The sequence below is a fragment of the Octopus bimaculoides genome, chromosome 12 (genome assembly GCF_046866305.1).
Source record: "Octopus bimaculoides isolate indiv1 chromosome 12, ASM4686630v1, whole genome shotgun sequence".
Taxonomy (NCBI): Eukaryota; Metazoa; Mollusca; class Cephalopoda; order Octopoda; family Octopodidae; genus Octopus; species Octopus bimaculoides.
The window spans coordinates 16,069,979-16,094,978 of record NC_142939.1 but is presented as its reverse complement, the minus strand read 5'-3'; the positions used below and the strand labels follow the sequence as shown (position 1 = coordinate 16,094,978).

At 34.0% G+C, this 25,000-nt stretch overlaps 1 protein-coding gene across 8 annotated transcripts in view; it reads left to right on the top strand.

Moving 5' to 3' along the window:
- LOC106875324 (uncharacterized) overlaps positions 1–25,000 on the top strand; it is a 314,499-nt gene that overhangs the window by 202,972 nt on the left and 86,527 nt on the right. For 3 of the 8 annotated variants that reach the window (XM_089360837.1, XM_089360839.1, XM_089360836.1), the window contains one exon: positions 21,845–21,906. The exons of the other annotated variants lie outside the window; for them this stretch is intronic. The gene's annotated coding sequence lies outside the window, so the exon portion shown is untranslated. The remainder of the gene's footprint in view (positions 1–21,844; positions 21,907–25,000) is intronic. 8 annotated transcript variants of the gene reach the window in all.

The window sequence follows — 25,000 nt, the reverse complement described above, 5'->3', positions numbered from 1 at the left end:
TTATCAATTCAATTTCATTCTACTTGCTGATTTTATTTAGTAAAATATTTATAACCACGTCTGTGTTGTAATAGAGAAACCGAAATTTATTATAGATTGCAGAAATTGAATTGTTATGTAAGGAATAAAAACGAATAAAAGCTGAAATCATGAAAGTAGTAATCTGGAAAATGTTTATGAAAAACCTACAGTGGGTTATATACATGTATCTCACCAGACGATTTAATCAGTGTATTGGTGTATTGAATGATATATACTAACTGATATATACATATATATATATATATATATATATACAGAGAGAGTGAGAGAAAGAGAGAGAGATACAAACATACATACATGCATATGTATATATGTATATTTGTATATATATATATATATATATATATATATACGCATATATATATATATATATATATATATATATATATATATATATATATATATATATATATATATATATAAACTTACGTTTGTATATGTGTGTATGTGTAAATTTACGTGTGTGTGTGTGTGTGTTTCTGTGTGAAATACTGTGCCTAAATTTAATAAGACTCAAGAGGTCAAATCTTCAAAATTATTTTACAAGAAAGTTAGAGTGATTTTCTTATCTGGAAATAACGAAATCGATACGTTTTATTTAATGATCTCTCGTATTATATTACCTCACGAATATATATATATCACTGATTGAAACTTTCAATTTACTTCATCGGATATTGACTTCATTTACGAGTGGTGAAGCTGAGTATGTGTGAGTCAGCATTTGCTGTAGAATAATCGCTATTTCCACGTCCAGGAGTCTGCAATGGCTGAACAAATTAACAATGATGCCTCTACGCTGATACTTGGAAAACTAAACATACACTGAAATGACAATTACATGAACTTTTACACGGAGAGTGAAACAACGCTTGTAGCTATACAAAGACTGTTAAGTGATTGCAGCAGTGGATTTCTGGCACAATGACTCCCCTCCGATAATATGTCATTGCTACTTCTTAACCTGGGTCACTCCAGTTAAATTAGAACTTGAACTTTGATGAAATGTGTTCCAAATGTAACTCTTGTGTATATCTCTAACCACATTACCCACTTTGACCTTCCATTGTGTAAACATTAATGGTAGAGTTGTGTAATGCATGGCTGGAATTTCTAGTAAATCAATGATAGGTCTAAAAGCAACCAAGCTGGGAATGTAACCGAGAGTTAAACATTTTGCTTGCATATACATCTGTGCTTGCTACCAAACATTCGCAATCTGGCAATAAATTTAAGTAACAGTAGAGGCTTCGTTTAAAGATAGTGGATCTAATGTTAGTGAACTAAATCGGACTGTTAAAAATGATATGAATTTGTAGGCCGTTTAAAGAATATATATTAAGTGTGTATATATATTCATGTATATATACATATGTACATATATATATTCATATATATATATTAATATTTATATATATATATATATAAATACATAAATAAATATATATATACATTATATATATATATATATATATATATATATATATATATATATATATATATATATATATATAATCAAAATAAGCAGCAAGGATATCCAAAGTTAATGCAGTACGATCGTTTCATGCGACCCCATTTATTTAAGCAATGTGAACATTACATCAAATGTAGAATGCAGAGTAATCCTTAGCTGCACAAAGATATAGAAATTTACTGAAATTTCATTTCATCAGAAGGACGTATTGTTGTAACTACATTTAAACTCTCCAAGTAGAAAGGAAGAATACAAGAATATATAATATTGTATTGCGCGTGCTGTATTTATATTTTGTTGTGTTTTATATATAAAACATTGCATTGCCTTTCTTGACTTATCTATTTTTCTATTGCATCTAATATTGCATGATATGCTGAACAGTAGCTTCATTAGTTATAAGTTCACAGCGGACCGATTACTGATTCAAGCAATTTCTCATCACGAGAGCAACATGTGGGTATCTACCACTCTTATTTCCAACAATAGCTATGTTTCTGTCTGTGATTACATCATTCACCGATATACTACGAAAGGTGAAACATAGCAAGGTATATAAGTTATTGCACGTTATTGATTCATGTTTAATACCATCATATTCGTGCATACACGAATATCTCCCATTTTATCCGCAAAATTAAATTTAATAATTTCACAACCTGAATAGGTTTGTACTAAATTACATCTGACATTCATCCGAGAATTTCAAAGAATATTTTTATTGATTATGTCGCATCTTAAAAGTGTTCTCAGTTATTCGACATAATTTGTTGTGGTTCATAGATTAATAATGCTCAAATTTGTCCAATATTCGAAGGTTTGAGTTAATTTCCCTTTTAGGTTCTCTTACTGTATTAATGAAATTCTAAAACGTTTCTCTACATCATTATCTAACATTCACGTTAAAAAGCACAGGCATCAGCAATTGCTAATAACACTGTTACGATAATTGCATCAATAATATACTTGTGTATGTGTGCGCGTAAGAGTGTGCGTGTACGCATGTGTAGGTGAACAGTGAATTTTCTATGTGCCATGAATTATACAAAACAAACCCAGGTGTGAAACATATTCCAACAGATATGCTGACTTCATTTACTTCAGTTGCAAATTCGAAATTGAAATTTTATTTCACAGTTAACCTCCAAGACACTTTTTGTTTGTATTATTTTTAGCTGAGGACTTAAATCGCTGAAAACTTTCTATCCAATCATGCATTTCTATCCTCATTTAAAGTCTCCTGCACGCATGTATGCATACAATTAGCAATGATTAACAACAGTTTTAGCCCAAAAGCATTCATTTACTAAGTTTTAATTACTTATAAAGTTTGTCGTCACATCTCTTCTTGGAATGTTTATTGATGCAACTACATATTAATCTCTGGAAACGTTGACTCGTAGCTTAAATTGGTAACTATCACTGTTATTCTTTAAATTGCTATGTCTTTGCAAAAATAAGAAATGAGAAGCAACAGACAGAGTCCGTGTCATGATCTAGCAGATCAAAAGTCGACAAATAATAGTAATTTGCAAAAGAAATTCCAAGCCTCATTATTCAATTCCATTACTCGTATCTAGTTTCATTTCAGTTATTTCGCTTATCATGTATGTATATTTATGTATATATATATATATATATATATATATATATATATATATATATATATATATATATATATATATATATATATATATAAAACAACAGATGGATAATGGGCCATCCATCTGTTGTTCTTTTTTTTATTCACCTTACTTTCCACCTGCTATTAGCGTGGATGTAGAGTCTGAGTGCATTACAATTGGTGCAGTATGTGTTCCTAGTATATTCAGCCAGGTGCAGTTAATCGTAAAGAAAACTGGAATAATACTTTGTCTGTCTTTCAGTATATAAGTTGTTATTCCTATGATTTCGATTCCCTTTGTTTGACCCGACCCGGTATTTTACAATTTAAGTAACTGATTCACTTGAATCCTGAACTCAAATATATATATATATATATATATATATATATATATATATATATATATATATGAGAAATTATGATAAGCGCAAGTTGTTATCGTTTTCTCCTCACGTACGTTGTGTTTCTTTGGGACTTCTGCTTCATATGTTCCATATGCAATTGGTTGTTTATAACAACAGATCATTTACTGCCGCTGGCATAATGTAAAGGAAATTTTCCATGATAATCCATTGTGGTTAAGCGTCGAATTTGCATTTGGAATATAAAATGCAGACGTTCCACACAAGAACAAGGTTGAAACGTACATAGCGAGCAAACGTAGGAGAGGTTTCAGAAATCAGTAGTAGCGGTCGTATATCTAACTGTACATACAAGTTAATCTGCTCTTTGCGACACTACTGTACGTTGAACGATCTATTACTGAGCCACCATCCTCGCAACTATTCTTAGCAATACAAACATGATTACAATTATTTTCTGCCACGCAATCATTCCAGCTCCTAAAAGCATAATTAATTCTGGATGTCATATTTCGTTAGAAAATAATTTATAATCGTGTGGCTCTGTGTAACACGCCTGCTTCCCAACCATATGGTTTCATGTTCAGTGTCAGTGCATGGCACCTTGGGCAAACGTCTTCTATTATAGCCTTGGGTCAACCAAAGCCTTGTGAGGGATCTTGATAGACGGAAACTGAAAGAAGCGCGTCATATAACTATATATATATATATATATATATATATATATATATATATATATATATATATATATATATTCATACACACACACACACACACACACACACACACACATATATATATATATATATATATGTATATATATATATATATATATATATATATATATATATATATATTCATACATGTACACTCACACACACACACACACATATACATATATATATATATATATATATATATATATATATATATATATATATATATATATATATATACTTATACATAATACACTGCTTTATTTTGAGATTGCTAATATTAACAATACTCGCAAATAAACGGTATATATATATATATATATATATATATATATATATATGGTACAAGAATATTCGAATGGCATTATCTATGATGATATGTTTTAAATTCTGTAGCCGTTTGCCAGATAACTGTTTGCTTTCTGTCATATTTTCAATGTTATTGGTGGTTCATTGGGGGTTTTGACTCCTATTTCAAACAGGTTCGACACCCAATGCGTTCTAATAGTTAGTTCTAATTTTATTTATATATATATATATATATATATATATATATATATATATACATACGTACACACACACACACACACGCACGCACACACACACATATATCTTTGCGTCTGTGTTTGGCACCCACCATCGATTGACAACCGGTGTTAGTGCGTTTACACCACCGTATCTTAGCGGTTCGGCAATGCAACTGATGGAATGAGAACTGAGTTTTAAAAAATGTGCCCTGTCGTCGATTTGTTCGACTGAAATCCTTCAAGCCGTTGCCCCAGTATAGCCGTAATCAAATGACTAATGCAAGTAAAAGATATATGTATATATACTCGTATGATATTTGTCACGTTACTGAACGTTTGATTAGTGTTGTATATTTGAAGTGAATTAACATTTTGCAATTTTATACATTTCAATATAGAGGAATTACATCTACGGAATAAGAAAATCAAACCGCTATGTATTAAGAATCTGAATTGCACGAAGTGAACTAACGAATCTGTAAGCAATGGCAACAAATTAAACAGGAAACGAGTTCTACATACAATTGCTGTATTGTTCATTCATAAATAGAATTATATTAATTCGCAATATAGCGATCCATGTACACCTAGGTCGTGATGGCTAAAACTAATTTAAAGGAATGAAAACATACATGGGAAATAAACATTATGTAGAAAACATTCCACAGAAACCGAAATAATTCTATGCAGCGTTGTATGACTTCAGTGAAAACTTTATTCTATGATTAGCATTATTGGAATTACCGTTCTTTTTAAACAGGCATTTCTTTATAAATGCTACATGTAATTCCTATTATTTGAAATAGTGGATAAACAAGCTTGCTTTGACATGTAAAATGAATGCATAAACATGCATTATTACATGCACATAAGCACGTATATGTGCATATATACATAAAAAAATACGTACAAACAGATATTCACAGACACGTGTTCAAATGATTTGGAATTAAACTTCGAAATTTTTATTCAGGACAAGGTCTAACGGATGAAGAGCGGGTATCAGAGGAATCGCGAGAAGTGATGCCGATAGTGATGCTGACAAGCATGATAATTATATATAATATATATATATAATATATATAGGCATATATACACACGTCTATGTACATACATATATGCATATGTAGTCACAGAACGTCATGAAATGTATGCAACATAAAAAACAAAATACGAAGTACGACTACAAGGAATACGAACTATTTTTTTCGAACAATCAGCGACACAAATGGAAGACAAGACAAACAACATAACGAACGACTCTTCTTCAATTGTTAGCTGCTTTTCAGCATTAGTAAAAGTAATTATTCGGGAATTCTACATTGTATTACATTTACCGAAAGGCGAGATGAAAATATTATTGTTTTATTTATTTGATATTCACGTTTTTCCTGATATAGTTCTGGCTCGATCAAATAAAACTTAGACCGCTTATAAGACAAGTCAGGATATATCAACGTCTACGAGGATGAAATAAAGAATTTTGCAAAAACTTTTTAAGACTGTGTGTGTCTCTTTGTATAGCTGCATCTCGCTGGTAGACTAAGAAATAGACAGAATGACAGACGTTCAGAAAGACAGACAGCTACATAGATAGGTAGTTAGGTAGGATGTATTTATATATATATATATATATATATATATATATATATATATATATATATATATATATATATACATACACTTAATAGCAAATGTTGATATTAAATACTATATGGTTAATAAGAAACAACTTTCCAATCTCCATTTTCTTTTCTTTGATATATATATATATATATATATATATATATATATATATATACACACATACATATATATAGACATATATACACACACATATACATACATACATACATACATACATACATACATACATACATACATACATACAATCACCATCTTTTTGTAGGTGACGTTTATCCAAGTATTGTACTTATCTTCACCACAGTGGGTGATCCAGCGAGACACACTTAACAAAAGTAAACGACTCTGCTGACAGAAGACGCAGTATTATTCTTTTTGATATTCTATGAACTCGGTCTGAGAGTTAGAACGTGTTATAAAGAAAGACTAAAAGAAAGAAATAAGAAGACAAAGATATTTTTACGTAAAAGTTATTCCCAAATGATGCACTTCAAAATACATCAAATATTTATGAAAGGAAACGAGGCAAATGCGTCAAGAGGTGCAGATATGGCTGGCGAACAAAAAGGGAAAATAAAACAATTCTTTTAATGTGATAAATATTTTAAATTGCAGCATCTTAGAATCTCCTTGGGGAATAAATGAAGTTGAAGGCATTGCATGAGAGAAAGGAATTACATTATTTAACTTTTTAGCAATCATTGCTGTAGTCGAATATAATTAAATCCTTAGAAAGAAACAACGAATAATTGTTTGTAAAAACAAAACAATTTATTAATAGTAATAATGGAAATCGTTAAACTTATATTATTTACTATATATGTAAGACTTATGTTATTATATTTCGAAATGGTATTTTGTCATTTTTTTTTTTTTGCCAGATAAACACAGGCACTATATATTTGCTTTCCATTTCAGACATATTATTGTTATATGATATTCTTCGTTAGGAAATCTTTCGTTATATATCCTGTGACCTCTTCAGCGACTCTCTATGCCACGTATCTCCTCATGTTCTCTTTAGTCCATTCTGTCTTCCTAAAAATTAGGTATTTTTGAAGATCAAAAATGAAGGAAAAAATTATATACTTCTTATGGTTTATTCTTTCTTGAAAATGGACACAATTTGGCATCATTATCAATTACCTGAAGAAAGTGGTTTGGCTCCCAAGCACCCTTAACGCTGACATGGCTGCTACGTTAACAGATGACGGTCTAGCCTTATCAACGTGCAAAAGAGGGCAACCGAATTTAGGAGAGGGAAGGAAAGTTTTGAAGATGACCCCCAGGTCTAGACGTCCTGTCACTGCTACCACCGGTGAAGCAATTGATCGTGGTCACCACATGGTGATGGATGAGAGGCAATTGTCTATATCAAATAGACAATGATATCTGTATATCCCGTAAGAGAGTTGAGAAAACTCTGCATAATGAATTTTGCATGGTGAAGGTTTCTGCTCGGTGGGTGCCATGCATTCTGACACCTGATCGAAATCGCGCCAGGTTGATCATATTATGGGGAAATCTGACATTGTTTGAGGAGTATCCAACTGGTTTCCCTGAATGCTTCCTAACTCAGGAAAAGAGACAATTCATGCAGTAATCCCAGTCCCCGTGCCTGCTCTAAAGAAGACCAAGTTCGTTTCATCTGTAGGGAAAGTGATGGCCTCACTTTTATGGGATACAAGAGGCCTATTGCAAAGGGCCACACCATCCATGAAGAATATCATTCCAACTTGCAGTTGCAGTTACAAAAAGCCTTTAATACCAAGAAACTCAAGTAATGGATCTTCTTTTATGAGAACAATGATTTAGCAGACGAGTGCTTGGTTTCAATGGCTGCTGTGCATGACAGTGGATTTGAACTGTTGATAGCCATCTCTATTCTTCTGCTTTAGCCTCATATGACTCTCATGTATTCCCAAAAGTAAAAAGAAAAAAAGCACTTTGTCTCGGAAGCAATATCGCAGTGATGATGACGTCATATCTGGCATTGATGATTTTTTTTTTATCAACAGGACGAAAAATTTATCCCCAGTGGGAGCCAAGCACTGCCATACGTGTGTGGGCCGCAAGGGGAACTACATTGAAAAATAAACCTCATTTGGTTACATCCCATGAGAGTCTGTTAGTCGATCTATGAACTTTAAAGTCGCTCCCCTTATATCAAAGTCCACTTACATTAATGAATTGAGTCTGTTATGAACACAATCGTGTTCTCCGAAGACGGAATGAATCAATAATAGAGGAGCATAGTTAGGTACCATAAAAAGGTCAGCTGTCCTGCAGATATAAATATCTCTTTGAAAATCAAAGAAAAAGAGAATATCTATGAACAACTACTTCAAAACCTCTAGCTTCTATATCCAGACTATGGATTTATAATCATACCAATGGTACTTGAAGCACTACGTTTTGTTAGTAAATGCTTAAAGGAGAATCTGGATACTCTGTTGTTTTCAGAACGAGAAATCGACCGGCTAACTCGTACATTACAAGTGCAATCTGTGAGTGGAAAAGTAAAACTATGCAAGACTTTTCTCAAGTTCCAAATGTGAATTTGTTTGTGTTAATTACATCCCAAAGATAAAGCCTTGTATCTTTGTTGGGAACCGGCTCCCTCCTCAGTGGAAGATTTATAATAATTACAACATAGAGGACACATACATATATACATACATACATACATACATACATACATAGACAAAGCATAAGCAGACCCGGTAAGATTGGTTTAAGATAGATGGCGTATTTTATAAATATACTTGTACAAGTTTCATAAAAGTATGAAACTATTAGTAGTTCTTCCGAGTGTGTATTTAAATTGGTATATACACATACATATATATATATATGTGCGTGTATGTGTTTGTGTGTTTGATTTGTGTGGGGGGGGGTTGCTTTGTGCTCCTCTACTTACAGGTCGAAATGGTCTTTACTTTGCGTTCAATGCTTTCTAGGGCATGGTTGTATAAACATGTTTATTTTTTTTATACCCTGCTCCAATTACATTATATTTTTTCATTTTTGCGTCTCTTCTGTAATTTGTTGTATTTTTTTCAATTCTGCACAATGTTTGTACATTAAAACGAAACAATTTATAATAACACAGAAAATACCAGCATATTTTACGGTGGGAAATTTTTGAAAAAGCAAGTGCATTGCTCGGCGAGCATATATTATTAATAAAAAAACGAAGGCGGTGAGCTGGCAGAACCGGTAGCACGCCGGACGAAATGGTTCGCAGTATTTCGTCTGCCGCTACGTTCTGAGTTCAAATTCCGCTGAGGTCCACTTTGCCTTTCATCCTTTGGGGATCGAGGAAATAAGCAGCAGTTGAGTACTGGGGTCGATGTAATCGACTATCCTCCCCACCCCAAATTTCAGGCCGTGTGCCTATAATAGAAAGGATTATTGATAAAAATGCCTATAATAATACATGCATATAAAAGTAAGTATATTTAACAGAATAAAAGTTTTTTATAACTGCTAGTGTCGTAAGTCGAATAGGTCTTACATCGGTAAATGCCAGGAGAGGCTTTGCACAACAATGAATAGCATAAAACTGAACCAGAATAAAATACTGTATTTCTCTACCTGTCGACATCCTTGTGTTATATCTGCAACAATGACGGAAAAGTAAATGAGAGAGAGGGTGGAGAGAGGGATAAGAAGAGAGAATAAGATTAATTCAGAGTGTATAGCTAGAGAAATAAATGGAGGACGGTAGAGTTGATGGGAAACCAATAGAAGATGCGCAGATGGTGTGGAATTGAAAGACATGCCTCTTTTATATTCGCTAATAAAACGCTTCATAAGAAGAAAAAAAAATGTTCCGAACGGCCATGTCTAAGCCAGTCAAACAAAGACAGACACATTGTCTCCATGACAACAGAACAATCTATACCATCTACTGTTATTGTATTTGCTTTTGTCGTTGTCACTTTTGTTACTAAAGTCCAGGGCAACTCTAATCAGGTATTCCTTTGTCTAAACACATTCCAAGTGTGTCTAATTTCAGGTATGGGACACACACATACCCACACTCACACACACTCACACACACACTCTCTCTCTCACACACACACACACACACAAACCATTCAATGTGTCTTCCGTTTCTATGATTGCCCTGTTGCATAATTTGAGCGTGATTTCCTGGATCCTTTCTAATAGAACAAATGATAATATTAAAAACGATGAAGTTGCTATTGTCAATTCAGCTTGTAATAGTGTTTTCAGAGACATTTTCTTCGAAACTAGATGCTAGGTGCTTGCCAATAACCTGGCGGTCCTGTGGCATGGAGTGTCAATAGACAATTCTCTGGAGGTGTGTGGCTTAGCGATTAGTGTTTGGGACTCAGGATCGTATGATTGTTTTTTTCGATTCCCGTGCTGGGCGATGCTTTATGTCCTTGAGTTAAATTCTTCATTTCACGTTGATCCAAACCACACAACTGACAAAAATGACTAATCTTAAAACATACCGGTGGTCTGTCTCGGGCGGAGTATAAACGCCAGAGAATCTTTCCACCTAGTCATTCACCAGGAAAATGTAATTACAGGAAAATGTAATACTGAGTTAGACATGCACAGAATTCTACGGAGACTGTAATCTAACAACGTTTGCACATAACCAAAGAGAATCTGTAATTACGTCTCCTACAGAAAAATTGCAGTTTATTATCGCGCGTTTTTCTTACAAACTATGACACCAACTATGACACCAACACACAGGCACAAACACAACATCGTTTAATTGCATATAGTCTTCCAAGTGAGATCTGATTATGTTCTTTGACAATTTGCTCATGTAGCTTCATAAATGATCGTAATGCTTCGCTCCAAAGTTAACAGCTACATTCAAATTGTATGTTCGTCAACTGAATACTGCCCTTAGCATTTTATGCATCATATGATTTAGATGTAGCTATTTAACCTACACGTGGAGATTATATCACGATGCAATTCAGCCTAATGTTTGTCAATTAACGTCGTTAATTTTATACAGAAATTATGTATGATATATTGTACTGTATCAATACTGATTTTAACCATGTAATCTGTTTCGTCTATTTACAAAGAAATGTTAAAGCAACACTAATTAGAGAATATGTGGAAATAATCAGGAATGCTGTGAACTGAATACATGTGTATATGGAGGCCGGTTTGGCTGTGCGGATTCAATTTCGTGTATTATCAGAATATGTTAGATTTTGTCGACTAATCATCGAGAAATATTTATTACTATTGCCTGACGTCAGTTCAAGACTTGAGTATGGAATTATCAGACCGAAATTCAACAGCCATCTGCCGGATGCATTGCACGTGTAATGAAAACCGGCTGACTTTTTCACATAAAGCGTCACCGCGGCTTTAGTTTTAAAATTTCGTTTGATGTCCATATGTCTGTGGAATTCTCAGGAATTCAAAACATAGACTTGTCGCTTACGTACAACGAAACACTGAAATCTGCTTCCTAGAAATCATCAGAATGTGAACTAATTTTTATGCGTATTCCCATAAAAGTATTAATATATACACACCTACACACAATATATACGCATATGCATGCACGCACACGCACATTTACATGTAAAAGACTTGATAGTTTCCCCTCAGCTAAAGGATGGATTTGAACATGGATGTGTAAATATATATATATATATATATATATATATATATATATATATATATATATATATATATATATATATATATATATATATATATATATATATATGAATATATATATACATAAACACGAATTTATATATATATATATATATATATATATATATACATGAATATATATATATATATATATATATATATATATATATATATATATATATACATGAATATATATATATATATACATATATATATATATGTGTGTGTGTGTGTGTGTGTGTGTATACAATTTATATATATATATATATATATATATATATATATATATATATATATATATATATATATATATATATATATATACAAAATATATTATGAAATCACTATGAAATCATATGATCTGCAGCTGAATCTGTTTTTAAAAGGCTCGCTTCGAGAGTTACATTCCCTCGCTTTCGGTACAATGTGTTTATTATGGTAGTTTTGTAGACATGTAGCCATGTGTGTGTGTGTGTGTATGTGTGTGTGTGTGTGTGTGTGTGTGTGTGTGTGTGTGTGTGTGTGCGCGTGTCTGTGTGTAGCTATTGGTATGTATGTGTATACGTGAATGATGAGCAGCGATAATGCGTCTTCGACACCGTGTGAGCGGATAAATATTTTACTTGTTTGTGGATTTTCGAGATTACCTCAGGTTTCATGTGTTACCTTTCAGAATTTTCTCTTAAGAAATATCCTGGCATTCCGTTTTTCACTTTGCAGTTGCCTTCATGATATTTCGAGTGGCTTCAAACGTTAACAGGTGCTGCAAAGTGAGATATGAAAAAATACAAAAAGGCCAATGTCAGTAACTCAAGAACTTGCGGCATTTGTTATTTCTCTCACGTTAAATTTGGTCTTACAAAACGGGGCAAAATAGCCGCGCATATTTTCCTGTGCTATTGACAGCTTATGGTTCATATAATCGTGCAGTAGATGCAAAAACAAAAAGTGCAAACTTATAGATATTATGCATTTGCATTGAAATGTCATGTATGCACGTGTATTACAAAATCTACTTCCATTTGAATATGTTCATAGAGCATACACATATCTGGGATTTCATATAAATATATACGAGACTTTCAATAAATATAAACCTATATAAGCATATTACATATACTATATGGGCATAAATATACATTTACGCACAGATGTATGCATATGTATTATGTAATTTGGGTAAAGAATGCCCATGTATACATAAATGCCAGCCGTTATTCACGATTACACCCATGGTCAAACACGCACACACACACATACACATACAAACTTATACACACACACACAACCATACGTATACGTACGTCTAGACTTGTATACAAATGCACTTATCTACGCTTACTTATATACATATATTTTGTGTCTGTTGGTGTATAACCCGTAGACATTGTCGAAAATCCCAAAAGAAAGAAACAATATATACGTATATAGGCGCAGGAGTGGCTGTTTGGTAAGAAGTTTGCTTCCCAAACACATGGCTCCGGGTTCAGTCCCACTGCCTGGTACCTTGAGCAAGTGCCTTGTATTATAGCCTCGGGCCGACCGAAGACGTGTGAGAGGATTTGGTTGACGGAAACTGAAATAATCCCGTAGTGTATATGTGTATGCGTGTGTGTGTTGTTTGCGCGTGTGTCTTTGCCCCCCCCCCCCCACTACCACGGCTTGACAACTAATGGTGGGGTGTTTACGTCCCCGTAATCTTGCAGTTTGGCAAAAGATATTGATAGAATGGGTAGCAGGTTTTAAACAAAAGAAATATTGGGATCTATTCATTCGACTTAAAATTCTTCAAAGCTGTGCCCTAGCGTGGGTGCAGTCGAATGACTGAATCAGTTAAACGATGAAAGGTATACATACACATATATATATATATATATAGAGAGAGAGAGAGAGAGAGAGAGAGAGGGATAGGGATACACATCCTTGTGCGCGCGCACACATACACACACACACACACTCATTGCAAGCTTTCTTAGATGTACTGATTAATTGACTGTTATTTAGTAGAGAATCATATATTTCTTTTTCTTTTTGTCGTTCTGCGTTTTCCCTAAATAATACCATCGAATGATGGACGGTTCTAATTAGCTGATCACAATTTCAATGCATTGCTACACGTCCTAGTATTCGATTTAATTTGTAGCACAAAGCTAGCAATCCCGAGAGAGGGGACCATAAGTCGATTGCATCGACCCTAGTGCACAACTGGTACACATTTTATCGATCCTGAAAGAATGAAATGTAAAGTCAACCTTATTAGAAATTCACCTCAGGGCGTAAAGACGGACTTAACGCCGCAAAGCATTTTGCTCCGCGCAGTAACAATTTTGCCAACTCACCGCCTTCATGTGTTTTAAACATTACTTAAAAATAAGACAGCATGAAAGAAAAATATCGCATTAGATTCAACTCAGGCAATAATTTATCATCTCATCAGAAGTTGTAATGAGAAATTTTCTCAACACAACTGCAGAAGACGTGACATGTAAGAGCTGTATGTAAGGTTAACCTTATGTAATCGTTTTGCATTTGCTCTAGAGAAGCGTCTAAAGACAACTTAACGTATATTATCCGACATACATATATAGGTACATACATACACACAGACACACAGACAAACAGGCATATGTATACATACATATACACATATATGTGTGTCTGTGTATATATGTATGTATCTATGTGTGTGTATATATATATATATATACACGCATATATACATACATATATATATATATATATATACATATACATATATGTATGTATGTATGTATGCATGTATGTGTGCATGCCTGTATGTATATCTTACACCGCTCTCTTCCCAAGGAAACAATTCCAGCTTCACTATATTTCTCATATTGAACAATACTTACTTTTCATCATCGAATATTACCTACTACAGAACTTTTTGAGTTTACTATTGTGTTCAAATATAATTATTTATTTATTTATTTTGCTGCTCCTATAAATGATAATAATGATAATAATAATAATAATAATAATAATAATAATAATAATAATAATAATAATAATAATAATAATAATAATAATAATAATAATAATAATAATGACGCTGGGCTCCTGGAGTGGAGAGAGGAGGAGCTAGAGGAGATGAACAGGCAGTCAAGACAGCTCCTAAAGATGCATAGAGCCCATCATCCTCGTGTAGTCACTGATCACCTATACATGAAGAGAGCAAATGAAGTAAGGGGACTGATAAGTGTGGAAGACTGCGTGTGTATCGAACTTGAGAGCTTAATGAGATACCTAGTCCAAAGTAAGGAAACTTTGCTAGTGACAGTTAGAACCGAAGGAGTATTGAAAGTAGAGAATAAAGAAAAAAAATAAAAGAAATACAAAAATGACATGAAGAAGAATTACGCAAGAAAGGAATGCACAATCAATTCTATGTAGCCACAACAGAAGTTGATGGAAAAAATAGGTGGGATTGGCTCATGATAGGAACGCTAAAAAATGTGACCGACAGCACTATACTGGCTGCGCAAGACCACGTTTTGGCCACGAACTGGAGAATCAACCTTAGGAATGAGAAAGTGTCTCCGCTGTGCCGCATCTGCAATAGAGTGGATGAAACTATTGCCTATATCACGAAAGAATGCCTTAGACTTGCCCAGGCAGCGAAAGTAATACATTGTAAACTGTGCGAAAGTGGGTGCTATAAAGAGGCAAAACGTGGTATGAGCACAAACCGTGAAGAGTGGCGGTGTTGGATACATGCAAAGTCCTGTGGGATTTCCCAATCCGAGTAGATCAGGTGCTAGAGCATAACAGACCGGACCTAGTGGTGATGGACAATAATTAATAGTAATAATAATAATAATAATAATAATAATAATAATAATAATAATAATAATAATAATAATGACAGACAGTATGTGCCTAGAAACAGGGTCGCAGAGGTCTCATAGGGTGCAACATGTCTGTTGTCAACGAGAAGAACAGTCTGGGATGATACATCAAACAGCAGAGTGAATCTTTACTTGCTGCTATTAGAATTAACAATATAACAAAATCCTACCGAAAATATTTCAATGATTATAATGTTGTCTTAAGTTAGAGATTTTTGGCATAAATAAATATAAAAAGAAACGTCACCAGGAAGAATAGTGTTGGATGAAGCGATCTTTGAAAACGTGAACTGCACAATTTATGCACCATTTATTGATGAATGCCAATATCCGTCTTGGTTATTTTTCAAGTTAAGATATAGACGATCGATAGTTAGATAATGAATTCTGCTAATCACAAGCATTTGATTTCTGTTTGCTGCAGATTTTACTACGAGCCTTGTGTCAAAATATAAGTGTAAAAACAAAAAGAAAACATAAAGAAATAATAGATTTAACCCAAACTTCAGAAGCATAAACCATACTTGAACACACATCTGAGAGTTCCAAAATAAACGCCTCATATGATGGCCAAATTCATTCGTGTGATTCATTTATTTTGGAACTCTACCCATGCTGTTACACAGCTGCTTTCGTAATTAAAAGCATTTTATGCCAATTAGGTACATTTATCTTTCATAAACGATTTGGTAGACCAAGCCAAGACTATAGATCTAGCAGTTTAATACATAATGATAGGTGCAAATTACAATGTAGTGCCCTATTGTTTGATCTGTAGCCTCTACCAGTTTCATGTGTGATTAAATATCGCTTATTGATTATTGGTTAAGACATTAATGTAAAGTCTTACAAAATCGAGTATAGCAGGTAAGATATACACAAGATTGATAGATATTTTATTTAACCCCAGGTCATATATTATCACTCGTGACTACAATGACCTATTATCAGATATAATATATTTTCAACAATATTATTTACGTGTCCTTGTTTTATTTCGAAGTTTATAGTGTTTCAATTTAAGGAGACAGAATTGTTTTCTATTTCTTGCAACGTGACTTAATACTTTTGGTTTCATAAATCGTGCAATAATATCAGTCATAACTCTGTGATAAGTTTACCCAACATGCTGCCATATTATATACTAGAACCGAAATATTTGCTAATAATCTATGAATGAGGTCAAATATCTGAAGAGTTCAAGGAATACAATGGAAGTAATAAAACGTTATAGTAAGGCAATTGCATCAACTGTGAAGTGAAATGTGGACAGCAAAATAGTTCAATGTAGAAAATCCAGGCTGGAATATGGAAGGTGGAACTTAGATTATATGAGACAGGTATTCCAGAACTCACTCTATCGTATCTGACATATTGTGATACTTTACTGCTTCCATAATAAAGAATATTTCATACCACTTGCGTATACTCCATTACATTGTATGTCCAACGATGACAAAACCATGTTGTATAGTACGATATCGATATCACTGTTGTTGTTGTTCGTTGCTGGCACTCCGTCGCTTACGACGTCGAGAGTTCCAGTTGATCCGATCAACGGAACAGCCTGCTCGTGAAATTAACGTGCAAATGGCTGAGCACTCCACAGACACGTATACCCTTAACGTAGTTCTCGGGGATATTCACCGTGACACAGTGTGACAAGGCTGGCCCTTTGAATTACAGGCACAACAGAAACAGGAAGTAGGAGTGAAAGTTGTGGTGAAAGAGTACAGCAGGATTCACCACCATCCCCTGCCGGAACCTCGTGGAGATTTAGGTGTTTTCGCTCAATAAACACTCACAACGCCCGGTCTGGGAATTGAAACTGCGATCCTATGACTGCGAGTCCGCTACCCTAACCACTGGGCCATTGCGCCTCCAGTATCGAAGCTTTTGTCTTTTATATTCTCCAGCCATTAGATTCCGGACATGCTGGGGCACTATTTCGAAGGATATTACTTAAATGGACCACTCCTAATATTTAGTCTTTATATGCCTGAAACTTAATCAGTCGTTCTTTATTGCTGAACTGCCAAGGAACGAAGACGCTAACAAACGAACATCGGTTGTCAAGCGGTAGTGGCGACAAACACACAAACACACACACACACACATGCATATAAATATATACATATGACGAGTTTCTGTCTTCTAAATTCACTCTCAAGACTTTATTCTGCCCGGTTTAGTTGGAAAGTAGAAGACACTTGCCAAAGTGCCCACGCGGTAGGAGTGAATCCAAAGCTATATGGTTGGATATCAAACTTCATACCATACAGCCGCGTCTGCCGTTATTACTACTACTACAAATAATAAAACGTAACATATGGTATAATTATAAACACTGCAAAATTTTAGCCATTTCTCCGCAAACTGGAAAAAATTGGTTTTTGAACCTTGTTAGGTTCTCATCAGAGGTGTCTACATAATTTTGACAAACTCCTAATAAACAAGCAGCCAAACTGTTTATATATTCAATAAATGCAGCAGTTACTTTATGAAGGAGTCCCTAATTTGCATACCGAAAGTGTTTAACCCTATAAATACCAGTGGCCTGTGAACGGGGATCTTAGTCCACACAGTATTAAGGTACGATATAATGTATACGTAACAGATGGTATAATTAATAATAGTTTCGAATTTTACCAGAGGGGCAGCAATTTTGGGGGAGGAGATGAGTCGATTACATCGACACTAGTGTTCAGCTAGTACTTAATTTATCGATCCCGAAAGGATGAAAGGCAGAGTTGACCTCGACGGAATTTGAACTCAGAACATAAAGACGGATGAAATACCGCTAAGCATTTCGCCCGGTGTGCTAACGATTCTGCCATTTTGCCTTCTTTAATAATAACAATGCCAATAACAATCATCATTATTATTATTGTCATTATAATTTTTTTTTTTGTAGTAGTAGTAGTAGTAGTAGTAGTAGTAGTAGTAGTAGTAGTAGTAGTAGTAGTAGTAGCAGCAGCAATGTCATCAGCAATGTCATTCATAATACTTTATATATTAGAATTGGCAAAGTTTGAGAAGATCATTTTCTTTACAGTTTTTGGGCCAAATATTCCACGATAAACGATGATGGCTATAAATTTGAGACTGGAAATTGTTTCATAACCAGAACCTATTATGCGAGCGCCAAACGTGGAACAACAATAGAAATAAACTAACTTTCCATTATCTATTCTTAACATTCGCATTATGTATGCACCATTAAGAATTCATTAGTGTCACCGTTTTGTGAAGCTGATGTCAATACTAGCAAGACGTTCTATAATTAGTTATGTAAATAAACTTAAATCTTGGCGTTGAATTTGGTGAATCAAAATTCCCACTGATAACACAGAGTTTTTCAATCAACTCTGAGTGAAATAACATCTGATCGTTAAATACTGAAGAAGTGCCTTAATCAGGCATTGAAAGCGTTAAAGTTTTGATTGCGATCCAGCACGAAGTATAATGCACTTTCAACAGCCTAATCCACCATATTTTTTTCTTATTTTTCTTTTTGTTCTTATAACACCAGCTACGGTGCAAGGATGGCTTTATGGATAAGAAACTCGATTTTTCGTGTGAAGTCCCACCACGCAGTGCCTTACGCAAGGGTCATCTTTAATAGGGTCCTGCCGGCCGACCAAATCCTTGTGAGTAGATTCGGTAGACGCAAACTGAGAGGCCCGTTTTATATATATATATATATATATATATATATATATATATCTGTATGTATTTGTGCATACATATGTATATATATGTATACATATATGCATATATATATGTATATATATATATATATATATATATATATATATATATATATATATATATATATGTATGTATATATATATATGTATGTATATATATATATATATATGTATATATATATGTATATATATATATATATGTATATATATATGTATATATATATATATATGTATATATATATGTGTATATATATATATGTGTGTGTGTGTGTGTGTGTGTGTGTGTGTGTCTGTACTTGTGTTAGTTACAACCAGCAATTGACTGGAGAATCTGCGTCGATTTGTTCACATCCCTGTTATGTAGCGTTCGGCAACAGTAAAAAAAAAACCGATGGAATAAATGGCAGAGTTAGAAATATTAGTAATGGCAATTTATTCGTGTACATTGGATGTGATGCCTCAGAATGGCCTTTCCAATGACTGAAAGAAGTAGAAATATAAATATAGAAATATAAAGAAATCGAAATCTATGTTTGCTACAGATTTCTGCTGTAAAGATGTTTGAGGCTTTAAAACTAATTAAATGGAAGAGGGCAACAATTGCACAACCTTTACAAATGAAGCAGAAGATACATATGTTTGTGTGTGACGTCAGCAGCACCGTTCTCAATGTGAGATGTGTTATTCAGTGTAAAGATATTATTTCAGTGTGTAGAAAATCAATGAGTTGTTAGTGTGAGTGTGTGCGTGGGCGCGCTGTATGTATGTTATCAATCAGTTTCATTTCTGTATTTCTTGTCCATAGAGAAAGAGCCGGACTCTAACATAGATTCAAGGCTCCTTCATTGGAACTTTTATCAGCATCATCTAGGTATTTGTGCATATGTATGTGTGTGCAGTATTTGGTGTTAGTGTATGCGCAGATTTGTATGTTTGTTTTATGGATGCGTTTTAGATGCATGCATATGTATTTATGTGCTAAATTTTTGGAAAGTTTTACATATCTTTACAGTTCCATTGATGGCTTGAATCTGTAGTCTTCTAATCAGCCTTTTTCTTTCAGGTTTTGAGAACCCTAATTTTTCCAGGTTTTTGTTGAGGCAGTATGTATGTATGTGTGTATGTATATATATATGCTGGAGAACATAGCTTAAGTTGGCTTTAGGCGCTTCTGAAGCGGACACGAAATGATTATATTCAAGAATTATATTATGGATCCGTAGTCCAGGTGGATTATCGTTGACATTTATGGAGTGACGTGAGAAGTAAATCTTAACGTGACGTATGGTGGAATAACAACTGAAGGTTACAGTGTATAAAAATTAAAATGCTGTGTAAAATCTTATACATTGATTTGCAAAAATAACGACATTTAGTTGTTCATTGCCTTCACTGTATCCATAAGGAATCTTTTCTATTGATACGGTGTTAGAGAATTGTAGAAGAGAAGCATACTGTACTAGACGGAACGCAGAGCACAATGTAATGGAATTACTTTTAACTGTTAATAGAGGGGGAAAATGAGACCCGAGACTACGAAGCAATAACAATTGTCCCTGTGGCGAATGTTGCTCTCTTAAAAGACTTTACAAAGGGGTCTATCATTATTCTCTCTCTCTCTCTCTCCCGCTCTCTCTCCCCCGCCCTGTCTCTCTCTCTCCGCTCTCTCACTCTCTCTCTATCTCTATCTCTCTCTGCTATGCATACAGATGTTGTGATCAATGACCTCCATGTTTTCTCTTGTTCCACGCACAACTTAGCACATTGTTAGGCCAATCTTTCTCAAGCCACTTGGTAAAGCTCTCGAATATCTTCTCTCGCTGTCTTTCAAGATCCAATTTTATATAGAATTGAATAATAATTGTCTAACGTAGTAAGAAGCAGTTTTAATACAATTGTCTCTATCCGGGCTTCTTTTGTTCTTCCTTTTATTAATTGATGCATTGTTTTCATCTTGATAATAATGAAATCCTACTTATGATTTTATTAGCTGAAAGGAAAAATAACGGAGACTAATGTTGTTATTGATATCCCTGTTATTATTATTATTATTATTATTATTATTATTATTATTATTATTATTATTATTATTATTATTATATGGTTTGCGCTGGAAGCACAGCTTTACAAAGCTCCATTGAGTCGTTACTTTCTTTCAGGATTACTTGGCGAGTAAAACAAAATCATTTTTGTTTTGTTTCAGTGACAACAGGCGTCGGAATATATGAACGTTCTCCGCTTGTCCTGGGGCAATAAAAAAAAAAGGTTTGTCAAAACAATGTTTTAATTGTGTATTTAGTTTTGCACGGTGGGCATTTGTATTGTTATTCGTGGATCTAAATTGTCTCCGAAGTAACAGGGAGAAGTGATCCTTTCATTGATGGCAGTACTACACTAAATTACATAAATACAAACGTCCTTCGGTCGTAATTCTTTTCAAGCAAGAAACGAAATTTAGGGAAAACAATCAATGCTGGAGTTAAGCCGGCAGAGCTTCAGACATAGACACAGTTGTTCAACAGAAAACAGAATAAGACAGGAAGGACAATTTAAAATTAGAGCATAATTAGAACCTACGGCAAAGATACTGCTAACAAAAATAGAGTTTATATATCTTTACAAACCATATTGCGTAAAGTACAGTCTGTCTGAGGCCATTGTTGTGACTTGATAAAAAGTACACCCCCCCCCTCGCCCAGGGGACACAATATCTTCAATCAACAACTTCACAGTATTGTATACTGTGCGACAGGTATAATAATAATAATAATAATAATAATAATAATAATAATGATGATGATCCTTTCTGCTATAGGCACAAGGCCTGAAATTTTACGAGGTGGATGGGTTGTGCGGGGCGGTTAGTCGATTATATTGATCCCAGTGGTATTTACTTTATCGACTCCGAAAGGTTGAAAGAGAGAATCGACCTCGGAAGAATTTGAACTCAGAACGTGAGAGACGGACGAAAAGTCACGACATATTTTGCCCAGTATGCTATCGATTCTACCAGCTTCCAGACTTAATAATCATAACAATCCTTTCTACAATAGGCACCCTGAAATTTTGTGGGAGGGGATAACTAGTCCTTATTTTATCGACCCCCCCCCCCGCATATGATGAAAAGCAATGTCGAACTCGGTGGAATTTGAACTCGGAATGTAAAGTCGGACGAAGTACCGCTAAACATTCTTTCCCGACATGCTAACGACTCTAATAATCATAATAACAATTATAATCCTTTCTGCAATAAGGAACAATGCCAACAATTACGACAGAAGGAATAACTGGATAACAACGTCCCCAGTGAGTAACTGGTGCTTATTTTATCGATTCCGAAAGGGTTAAAAGCAAAGTCGACCTCGGCGGAATTTGAACTCAGAACGTCAAATCTGACGAAATACCTCTAAGCAATTTCTCCTGCGCGTGATAAAGATTCTACCAGCTCCCCGCCTTAGGAATAACAATATCAACAATAATTCTATTTTAGACAATATCGAATTTTCTAATATCTTCCAGATATTAGAGTGTGAAATATTAAAATCTATTTCATTGAGACTAAAACATCGTTTTGTTAATACTTTTATTCGTTTTGATTTTTTTTTTATTTCTATGTTTTCTACATTTTCATTATTTTCACTATAATAATACGTCCTCCCTCTGTTCCTACAACTTCTTTTCTCTGCACATTTCATCTCCGCCATTTTTTCGTCTTTTTATTTTATTATAAATCGTCATCATCATCTTTACCATTATCACATAGCCATCGTCAGCAATAACAGCAACAATATTCTTAACAATGCATACATTTCTTATTCTGAGATTATACGAACATTTTAACACTTTGCAAGCCCTGGATATATTTATTTATACATTATATATTTCATAATTTTCCCCCTCAAAATAACTATTTATACACAGAAGTGTCCATCAAACATGGCGCGTTGATAAGTATCTATCTATCTATCTATCTATCAATCTATCTATCTATTTGTATATCAATCTATATATATATATATATATATATATATATATATATATATATATATATGTGTGTGTGTGTGTGTGTGTGTGTGTGTGTGTGTACATATGTCGGTGGGGAACATATGCTGCAAAGTGCTGAAAAAACCTAGATAGATTCTGAGAATTTACAGAAGGGACCAGGAAACTATGCTGGTTCTATGGAGGAAATTTGTACTCAGCCGTCTAGACTACCGTTCTGAACGGTGGTCACCACACACTGTCAAATTAGTAGCGGAACTTGAGGCAGTTGAGTCGTAGAACACTAGGAAGATAACATCGCTCTACTGCGAGAGACGGTTGGATCAGAAGTTTTGAAAATTAAAAGTATCTATTTACTTCTTGCATGCCTGTGTATACATATACATGTGTCTGTATATGTATTAATGTATGTATGTATGTACGACTTACAGCTGCAAGCTCAGTAGTCTCCATGAATACATCATTATTTTAACATGATGAAATACACAATTGTATTATAGAGTCAGAAGAATGCAATCTCAGCACTTAAAAACTAACAGGGTGATCAGAATTCTTCCAAGTATAAAATATATTTAAATGTGTTTACATATACTATATGAACATTTATTATATACGTTCTAGCTGGGATAAACATGCGAGAGTTGTGCTGTGATGTGATAAGAGATATAGATAGATAGATAGATAGATAGATAGATAGATAGATAGATAGATAGATAGACAGACAGACAAATGCCAGGTAAGCTAGTAGATGATACGGCATAAATATCGTAAATTATTGATGCACGAAACTTATGATGCTAATATTGCGTTCGTATATGTTATTCTCATCATTTAATTTACAAAGCAAGTGAAGTTAGAAACACTACCAAGTTTGAAATATATTTTCCAAAATATTCCCCAACGTTACAAAGATTACCAATCAATAGACAGCCGCAAATTATATGTGAGCTACTTGGAAAACGAAGAACAAAAAATAGTCAGAGAAACATTGCCGAACAATGGAGGACGGCGAGGGTTAAAGTGTGCAATATTGAAATATGACATGGCAGATTAGGGATAAAGAAGACACTTCTTTTCCAAGGGCTGTTTTCCACTACAAATCGAAAATCTTTTGAAACGAAAGCGATCTGAGCGTGATTAATGATAAACAGACACATCTGGTATCGAAAACTTATAGTAAAGAAGTGTGTGTGTGTGTGTGTGTGTGTGTGTGTGTGTGTGTGTGTGTGTGTGTGTGTGTGTGTGTGTGTGTGTGTGTTAGTGTGTGTGTGTGTATGAATGTATGTGTGCGTGTATATAGGGAGACGTATATGCGTGTGTGTATATATGTATGTATATATATATATATATATATATA